Raw genomic sequence first — 10,681 nt, 5'->3', positions numbered from 1 at the left:
CCAGCGAGGGCACAGCCAACACACCAGAACAGACATTTGTACCGAGGCGGTCCACCAGGGAAAGAAAGGCTCTCGACCGCCTCACCTTGTAAATAGTTTTCACTTTGACTTTGCGGGGGGAGTGATGTTGTGTATCTGTAAAGCATGCACTCCCATGTTTCACCACCAGGGAGCTCAACCCCTGAAGTCTCAAGGGATCCCAGCGTCCCTTGAGGGCACTGGATATTAGCCGGCCCCTAAGGCCTGTTCTTCACTCTGGAGTGTCTTGTTAAAGACTGAGATCACTGTTACTTTAACCTCCCAGTGTGCAACCTCATCTGTGTCAGGAACACAATACTCTGGAGGTACCCGTCCCAAGCACCTCACCACAGGGCACCCCAGGTGTCCCCAGGACGCCGCCGACCCCGCGGAGGTTTCATAGACGCGGCAGGTCTTCTCCACGAGCGCCAGGTGAGAGCGGCGACATGGTAGAGTTGCCCAGAAGGATGTTGACATACGTCATCAGATCCTCCAGGCATTGGGGGGGCATATCCCGACAGGTGGCCAGCATCTCCGGCACCATGACAGAGTACGCTCCACAGATGTTGGAGGCCCTGGAGGCGATAGCCAGGAACACTGCTAGCATAGGCCTCCCAGTGCTCCCAGAGTGCAGCTCTCCATCCCTAGGTTCCGCACCCCCAGTGCCAATGACAGATGAGAGGCAGGAGCAAGATCCTGCTTCTGGATCCGAGAATGTTCCCACCTTGGTACCCCCCCACTCCCGTATCTGTGCAACCACCGGCTCTGCCTTCATCCCCCCCCAATGAGGCACCGCCTGAGGAGCGCCTCGGCCAGGCCGCGTGGCATCAGGAGGAGAAGGGGTAGAGGTGGAGAGAAGAAGGGGTGGGAGGTGGGGGGGCGGGGAGGAAAGTGAGGTGCATGTCCGCAGGTGATGGTTGTGTTATATCTCCATCTCGGTGTATGCAATTTGTTGTAAGGTATGGGGGGAGGGGGCCACTGGTAGGTTGCATGTCTGCCTGTAGGAGCTGACATATCTCTGTCAGCACTTTTTTTCTGAAGCGCAGCCTTCTAACGTACTGCGTCTCATAGATGTGGAGTTATGAGCGATGTTCCCTGTAAACCTGTGGGGGGGTAAGGCCCCCTCCCCATATGTCTGCGACCTCTTCGAATCCGTGGCCCAAAATGACCAAGAACCCTTCATCCAGCTTGAAGCCGTCTGCCAATAGCAACCAGCATGATATGCTGGCGAACTCGTATTGCTCCCATTGAAATCTCTCACTGACCTTGTAAGCAAAGTATCAAGGCACATAAAAGTGCTGTTTGCAACCCACAGCCTCACGAAGCATTCTGTGTGCAACCGTAGCAGTCACTGAACTTTGATTGAAGATTCTCCAGCCTCCGTTTAAATATATTGTCAGTAGCGGCTGCTGCGTTCTGGAACCGCCTGGCTTTTTTTGGCATTTCCTGGGGCAGTCGTTAAATGAGGCATTAAGGCTGAAAGTTCCATCCAGGGCGCGAGCACAGCCTCGCACGACGATTGACGCTGAAAACGGAGGGTGAGTCAGTGGGTTTTGCACTGGTGCAAACCAAAAGCCGAATCTTCCGGCCGGGTGCTAAATCCTGGATGCCTGGCATTGTGCCCAGAAACAGCACTTAACGCCCCACTAGGGCGCTAAGCAAGGTGCAAATTAGCCTAAAATCCAGCCCGAGATCTTTATGTGTTTAGTTTCAAGAAAAATTATAAGTAAAGCTAATGCTACAGTAATCAATGCAGGTATCATAAAAGAGAAACAACTTACAGAATGTATAAAATCATATCTTCCCATAAAATTCAGCAAAGGGGGCTTAGGTGCAATGATAAATATTAGAAACACCCCGAGCCCAACATAGGATGTGCTTATAGAATGCATTAGTTAAGGCTAGGGAGATCCATTTTTCTTATATAGGAGAAACAATGTCACTGCTAATGTCTCATAACTATCCTCTTGGTTATTATGATGTACGCTGACATCAATCTGCTTCTCTCTCCTGGGAGTACCCTTAAGGAAGATATATCACCCAGTAAAAGAGGTACTGGATCATAAGAAACTGCAAATCCCAGAGCAGTTGAATCATGAGGCATTGAACACAAAAGTTCACTATGAGATGAAGTGCCTCTCATACGAACCATCACAGTGCCTTTTAGCTGCTAAACCAACCATTCATAGCACCTGTGGAAGCGGGTCAGTCCATCAAACCCTCTCGCTTAGAAAGGATTTCTGAGTCCAAGAAGGGCAAATGATAAAGGCCGATATATTTATTTTAAATTAAGAAAAAATGTTAAAATAAGTAGAATTTCACAAGAAAGATTAAAGGGGCAGTATTACTATGTATGGTAAAGTGGGGCAGTTATACTATGGTAAAGTGGGGTATTATGCTCTGGTAAAGTGGGGTATTATGCTATGGTAAAGTGGGGTAGTTATACTATGGTAAAATGGGGTATTATGCTATGGTAAAGTGGGGTAGTTATACTATGGTAAAATGGGGTATTATGCTATGGTAAAGTGGGGCAGTTATACTATGGTAAAGTGGAGCAGTTATACTATGGTAAAGTGGGGCAGTTATACTATGGTAAAGTGGGGTAGTTATACTATGGTAAAGTGGGGTATTATGCTATGGTAAAGTGGGGCAGTTATACTATGGTAAAGTGGAGCAGTTATGCTATGGTAAAGTGGGGCAGTTATACTATGGTAAAGTGGGGTATTATGCTATGGTAAAGTGAGGCAGTTATACTATGGTAAAGTGGGGCAGTTATAAACTATGGTAAAGTGGGGTAGTTATGCTATGGTAAAGTGGGGCAGTTATACTATGGTAAAATGGGGTAGTTATACTATGGTAAAGTGAGGTATTATACTGTGGTAAAGTGGGGTAGTTATGCTATGGTAAAGTGGGGCAGTTATACTATGGTAAAGTGGGGCAGTTATACTATGGTAAAGTGGGGTATTATGCTGTGGTAAAGTGGGGTAGTTATGCTATGGTAAAGTGGGGTAGTTATGCTATGGTAAAGTGGGGCAGTTATACTATGGTAAAGTGGGGTAGTTATGCTATGGTAAAGTGGGGCAGTTATACTATGGTAAAGTGGAGCAGTTATGCTATGGTAAAGTGGGGCAGTTATACTATGGTAAAGTGGGGTATTATGCTATGGTAAAGTGAGGCAGTTATACTATGGTAAAGTGGGGCAGTTATAAACTATGGTAAAGTGGGGTAGTTATGCTATGGTAAAGTGGGGCAGTTATACTATGGTAAAATGGGGTAGTTATACTATGGTAAAGTGAGGTATTATACTGTGGTAAAGTGGGGTAGTTATGCTATGGTAAAGTGGGGCAGTTATACTATGGTAAAGTGGGGCAGTTATACTATGGTAAAGTGGGGTATTATGCTGTGGTAAAGTGGGGTAGTTATGCTATGGTAAAGTGGGGTAGTTATGCTATGGTAAAGTGGGGCAGTTATACTATGGTAAAGTGGGGTAGTTATGCTATGGTAAAGTGGGGCAGTTATACTATGGTAAAGTGGGGCAGTTATACTATGGTAAAGTGGCTTTCATAGAATGACATAGAATGTACAGCACAGAAACAGGCTATTCGACCCAACTGGTCTTGCCGGTGTTTATGCTCCACATGTGTCTCCTTCATCCCACCATCTCTGCATATCCTTCTATTCTTTTCTCCCTCAGGTTCTGACAACAGGTCATCAACCTAGTTCACAAAAAATGTACTTGGTCATTCATACATTTATCAGTTTCAGTATTAATTTAGGGGATAAATCGGCCTGGTTTGCATCTCCCGTTAGCGCCTGCAGGGGGCGGTAATGGGGAGCTAAGGGGTTACCGACAGGGCGTGGCGAAATCACCGGCACCGGCGAACTTCCCTGGTGGTTTTGCACTGGCGCTAACACTTATTGCCTCGTTCTCTTGCGCCCTGTAGATCGTGACGTCATCCAGTGTGCAGCGCCCTGTTATCACCCCAAATGCAATATTCGCTCCCACCCCCTGCAGCATCGCCGGGCATCAACAACGGCAGCTGCAGGAGGCAATGTCACCTCGGATGCCCGCTTCGGAGTGCTGTTTGAAGGCAGTGGTGCTCAGGTAGGGCAAAATTTATCAATCTCCTCAGTCTGGTGTTTTTTGCTTTTTTTGGACCCCGCGATTCATCAGCCCTGCATTCTCTTAGAGAGCTCGGGGCGGTTATGCACGTAGCACAGGTCCCGTGGCCCCACAGAAATAGGATGAAGATTGAAGCACACCAGCATTGGCTGTTAAGGGAGGGCAGGAGTGTGTACAGCCGGCAGTGCTGCCCCGAACATTGCTCCATTAAAGCCCCTCTCACTGACTTTAGCGCTCTAAGGCACTTGAGTTAGCGCTCCACTTCACTCTTGGAGCACTAAAGTGGAAGTTCCCGGGAGGAAAAAATCTTTCGCGTCTGCCGATACTTTTGCCTTTCCTGAAAAGTTAACGCCCCAAATGGAGCCCTACACAATTTCTAGCCCTGAGTGACTTAGTTTCAAAATCAACGACAATAAAATTATGCAAATCACATTGTGCAAACATTATTCAACCCGTGTTGCAAAATTGTAACCACCCTTTCACTTCACCTAGTGCGCAGAAGAAATCTTTCCCCTGCTGAGGCACTGCAGGTGGTGATTCCAAGTAGGCTGTTCCTGTTGACAGAGCCCATTTAAAATGAAGCTCGCTCATTGCCATTTTCAATCAAAAATGCTCATCTCTGAAAATGATGCGGGTTGCGCCTCTCAGTCTGTGAGGATTTGCAGCGACAGCAGGTTCTTCTCCATTTCCTCATAGTTCAGCTATCCAGCTCCTGCCTATGATCTCTCGCACAATTGGAAAGCCTCCCCTTTCCTGTGATCTGCTAATACATCATCCCGTGCTCCGAGGTCCCAAGTAATGTAAATGAACAGCAAAGAACAATTTCAGTTCGACAAACTGTTCTGGGGTCCTCCTGCTGTGTAATTATGCCCAGTTCAGCATTCTCAAATGCCAATCACCAAGGAACGCATATGTCGAGATAAGCAAGTTTTTCATGACAAATTGTACCACATAACTTTTTTTTTAGCTGAAACAGCGACTTTATTTTGGCATTGCTTTTTTGCACCAGTGATTACACAAATTGAAGGAAAACACTCGTAAAGCATTTAAGCGAAAGGTGAACTCTCCAAGTCAAGCACCAGGGGAATAGATTTCCAAAAGCATTTCTGCCCATTGTAAATGCAATGCTCATGACAACATGCACAGCTTCAGAAGACACAATGAAGGAAACAACAGCAGCAACAACTTGTATTTATATAGCGCCTTTAATGTAGTGAAACGTCCCAAGGCGCTTCACAGGAGTATTATGAGGCAAAATATTGACACCGAGACACATAAAGAGAAATTAGGGCAGGTTTGGTCAAAGAGGTATGTTTTAAGGAGCATCTTGAAGGAGGAAAGAGAGGTAGAGAGGCAGAGAGGTTTATAAGAACATAAGAACATAAGAAATAGGAACAGGAGTAGGCCATACAGCCCCTTGAGCCTGCTCCGCCATTCAATAAGATCATGGCTGATCTGATCATGGACTTAACTCCACTTCCCTGCCTGCTCCCCATAATCCCTTATCCCCTTAACGGTTAAGAAACTGTCCATTTCTGTCTTAAATTTATTCAATGTCCCAGCTTCCACAGCTCGCTCAGGCTGCGAATTCCACAGATTTATAACCCTCTGAGAGAAGAAATTTCATCTCATCTCTATTTTAAATGGGCGGCCCCTTATTCTCAGATCATGCCCTCTAGTTCTAGTCTCCCCCTTCAGTGGAAACATCCTCTCTGCATCCACCTTATCTAGCCCCCTCATAATCATATACGTTTCGACAGGGAGTTTTAGGCAGGGAGTTCCAGAGCTTGGGACCTAGGTAACAGATGGCACGGCCACCAATGGTTGAGCGATTATAATCAGGGATGCTCAAGAGGGCAGAATTAGAGTAGCACAGACATCTCGGGGGATTGAGGGGGCTGGAGGAGATTACAGAAATAGGGAGGGGCGAGGCCATGGAGGGTGGGACAGGTTTGCTGTGCATTCCTTCTGCTGCCTGCGCTTGATTTCTGCATGCCCTCGGTGATGAGACTCGAGGCGCTCAGCGCCCTCCTGGATGCACTTCCTCCACTCAGGGCGGTCTTTGGCCAGGGACTCCCAGCTGTCGGTGGGGATGCCGCACTTTATCAGGGAGGCTTTGAGGTTGTCCTTGTAACATTTCCTCTGTTCACCCTTGGCTCGTTTGCCATGAAGGAGTTCAAGTAGAGTTCTTGCTTTGGAGTCTTGTGTCTGGCATGCGGACAACGTGGCCTGCCCAGCGGAGCTGATCAAGTGTGGTCAGAGCTTCAATGCTGGAGATGTTGGCCTGGTCGAGGATGCTAATGTTGGTGCGTCTGTCCTCCCAGGGGATTTGTAGGATCTTGTGGAGGCATCTTTGATGGTATTTCTCCAGCGACTTGAGGTGTCTACTCTACATAGTCGATGCCTCTGAGTCATTCAGGAGGGCGGGTATTACTACAACCCTGTAGACCATGAGCTTGATGGTGGCTTTGAGGACCTGGTCTTCGAACACTCTTTTCCTCAGGCGGATGAAGACTGCACTGGCGCACTGGAGGCGGTGTTGAATCTCCTCATCAATATCTGCTTTTGTTGATAAGAGGCTCCTGAGGTATGGGAAATGGACCACGTATGGTGTACAGAGCAGTCGTGATACCCGCCCTCCTATATGGCTCAATAGACTATATACAGCAGACACCTCAAAAAGCTGCAGAAGTACCACCAGCGCTGTCTCCGCAAGATCCTGCAAATCCATTGGGAGGATAGATGCACCAATGTCAGTGTTCTCGCTCAGGTCAATATCCCCAATAGCGAAGCATTTACCACCTTCGACCAGCTCCGTTGGTGGGAACATCGTCCACATGCCCGACACAAGACTCCCTAAGCAAGCGCTCTAGTCATAGCTTCGATACGGCAGGCGAGCCCCGGGTGGGCAGAGGAAACACTTCAAAGCCTCCTTGATAAAGTGCAACATCCCCACCAATACTTAGGAATCTCTGGCCCAAGACCACCCAAAGTGGAGGAAGAGCATCCGGGAGGGGGCTGAGCACTTTGTGTCTTATCGCCAAGAGCAAGCAAAAACCAAGCATAGACAGCGGAAAGAGTGTGCTTCAACCCAGGCTTCCCGACCACCCTTTCCTTCAACCACTGTCTACTCCACCGGTAACGGAGACTGTGGGTCCCGCATTGAACTCTTCAGTCACCTGATAACTCATTTTTAGAGTGGTAGCAAGTCTTCCTCGACTGCGAGGGATTGTCTATGATGATGATGGTACTGTGTAATGAGACAGGGTTATAAATGATCTCATAGTAAAGGATCTTCTAGGAAAGAGTGATCATAGCATGGTTGAATTTCAAACTCAGCTGAAGGGTGAGAAAGTTGGATCTCAAACCAGTGTCCTAAGCTTAAATAAAGGAGACTACAAAGGTATGGAGGCAGAGTTGCCAAAAGTGGACTGGGAAAATAGATTAAAGTGTAGGACGATTGATGAGCAGTGGCAGACATTTAAGGAGATATTTCAGAACTCTCAACAAAAATATATCACAATAAGAAGGAAAGACTGTAAGAGGAGGGATAAGCATCCGTGGCTAACTAAGGAAATAAGGGATGGTATCAAATTGAAAACAAGGGCACACAATGTGGCCAAGACTAGTGGGAGGCCAGAGGATTGGGAAACATTTAAAAGCCAGCAAAGAACGACTAACAAAATAATAAAGAGAGGAAAGAGAGATTATGAAAGTAAACTAGCACGAAATATAAAAACAGATAGTAAGAGTTTCTACAGGTACATAAAAAGGAAAAGAGTGGCTAAATGTTGGTCCCCTAGAGGATGAGACTAGGGAATTAATAATGGGGAACAGGGAAATGGCAGAGATGTTCAACAAATATTTTGTATCAGTCTTAACAGTAAAAGACATTAAAAAACATTTCAATAGTGGATAATCAAGGGGCTAAAGAAGTAGTACTCAGTAAAATAATGGGACTAAAGGTGGACAAGTCCCCTGGACCTGACGGCTTGCATCCTAGGGCCCTAAAAGAAGTGCTGCAGAGATAGTGGATGCATTGGTTGTAATCTACCAAAATTCCCTGGATTCTGGAGTGGTCCCAGCGGATTGGAAAACCGCAAATGTAATACCCCTATTTAAAAAAGGAGGCAGTCAGAAAGCAGGAAACTATAGACCGGTTAGCCTAACATCTGTCATTGGAAAAATGCTGGAGTCCATTATTAAGGAAGCAGTAGCGGGACATTTGGAAAAGCATAATACAGTCAAGCAGAGTCAGCATGGCTTTATGAAAGGGAAATAGCATTTGAAAAATTTGCTGGAGTTCTTTGTGGATGTAACGAGCAGGGTGAATAAGGGAGAACCAGTGGATGTGGTGTATTTGGATTTCCAGAAGGCATTTGATAAGGTGCCACATAAAAGCTTACTGCAGAAAATATGAGCTCACAGGATTGGGGGTAATATATTAACATGGATAGTGGATTGGCTAACTAACAAAAAACAGAGAGTCGGGATAAATGCGTCATATTCCAGTTGGCAAACAGTAACTATTGAGGTGCCGCAGGGATCGGTGCTGGGGCCTCAACTATTTACAATCTATATTAATGACTTGGATGAAGGGACCGAGTGTAATGTAGACAAGTTTGTTGATGATACAAAGCTGGGTGGGAAAGCAAATTGTGAGGAGGACACAAACAATCGGCAAAGGGATATAGACAGGCTAAGTGAGTGGGCAAAAATTTGGCAGATGGAGTATAATGTGGGAAAATGTGAGGTTATCCACTTCGGCAGAAAAAATAGAAAAGCAAATTATAATTTAAATGGAGAAAAATTGCAAAGTGCTGCAGTACAGAGGGACCTGGGGGTCCTTGTGCATGAAACACAAAAAGTTAATGTGCAGGTACAGCAAGTAATCAGGAAGGCAAATGGAATGTCGGCCTTTATTGCAAGGGGGATAGAGTATAAAAGCAGAGAAGTCCTGCTACAACTGTATGGGGTACTGGTAAGGCCACACCTAGAGCACCGCATACAGTTTTGTTCTCTGGATTTAAGGAAGGATATACTTGCATTGGAGGCTGTTCAGAGAAGGTTCACTAGGTTGATTCCGGAGATGAGGGGGTTGACTTATGAAGATAGGTTGAGTAGGTTGCCCCAATACTCATTGGAGTTCAGAAGAATGAGAGGTGATCTTATCGAAACATTGAAGATAATGAGGGGACTCGACAAGGTGGATGCAGAGAGGATAGTTCCACTCATAGGGGAAACTAAAACTAGGGGACATAGCCTTAGAATAAGGGGTCGCCCATTTAAAACTGAGATGAGGAGGAATTTCTTCTCTCAGAGGGTTGTAAATCTGTGGAATTATCTGCCCCAGAGAGCTGTGGAGGCTGGGTCATTTAATGTATTTAAGGTGGAGATAGACAGATATTTGAGCGATAAGGGGATAAGGGGTTATTGGGAACGGGCGGGGAAGTGGAGCTGAGTCCATGATCAGATCAGCCATGATCTTATTAAATGGCGGAGCAGGCTCGAGGGGTCAAATGACCTACTCCTGCTTCTATTTCTTATGTTCTTATGTTCTCTGAGCACCAACAGTTTCCAATCTCTCACCATTTGAAAACTACTCTGCTTTTCTATTTTTCCTAGCAAAGTGGATAACATAGAAACATAGAAACATAAAAAATAGGTGCAGGAGTAGGCCATTCGGCCCTTCGAGCCTGCACCACTATTCAATAAGATCATGGCTGATCATTCACTCAGTACCCCTTTCCTGCTTTCTCTCCATACCCCTTGATCCCTTTAGCCATAAGGGCCATATCTAACTCCCTCTTGAATATATCCAATGAACTGGCATCAACAACTCTCTGCGGTAGGGAATTCCACAGGTTAACAACTCTCTGAGTGAAGAAATTTCTCCTCATCTCGGTCCTAAATGGCTTACCCCTTATCCTTAGACTGTGTCCCCTGAAACTTCACATTTCTCCGCATTATATTCCATTTGTCATATTATTGCCCACTCACTTAGCCTGTCTATATTCCCTTGAAGTGTCTTTGCATCTTGCATCCTCCTCACAACTTACATTCCCACCTAGCTTTGTATCACAAACAGCAAAGAGAGGAACAACCAGTTAATTTGTTTGCAGTCGTGATAAATGTTGGCTAGGACAACAGGAGAACTCCCACACTCTATCCAAATAGTACCATGGAATCTTTTGCACTGACCTGTGAGCCTCACTTTAAAATCTCAATCTCATCTAACAGATAGCACCTCTGATATCACAGCTCTTCGTAGACATTATCAGCTTGGACCCATAATCTTCAGACTTAGAGTGAAAATATTGCTACCAATGAGCCAAGGCTAACAATGGGCTCCATTATCTCTCCAAAACAATAACATTGTTCATATTATATCTACACTGTTTTCAAATTTCTAACAACATTTCAATGCATAACCTTAATATTAGAGCTAGGCCGTAATGTCAGGAAGCACGTCTTCAAACAAAGGGTAGTGGAAATCTGTAACTTTCTCCCCATAAAAACTATTGAGGCTCGGTCAATTTC

Source organism: Pristiophorus japonicus, chromosome 10 (genome assembly GCF_044704955.1).
Source record: "Pristiophorus japonicus isolate sPriJap1 chromosome 10, sPriJap1.hap1, whole genome shotgun sequence".
In the NCBI taxonomy this organism is placed as follows: Eukaryota; Metazoa; Chordata; class Chondrichthyes; family Pristiophoridae; genus Pristiophorus; species Pristiophorus japonicus.
Note: the sequence above shows the minus strand (reverse complement) of the source record.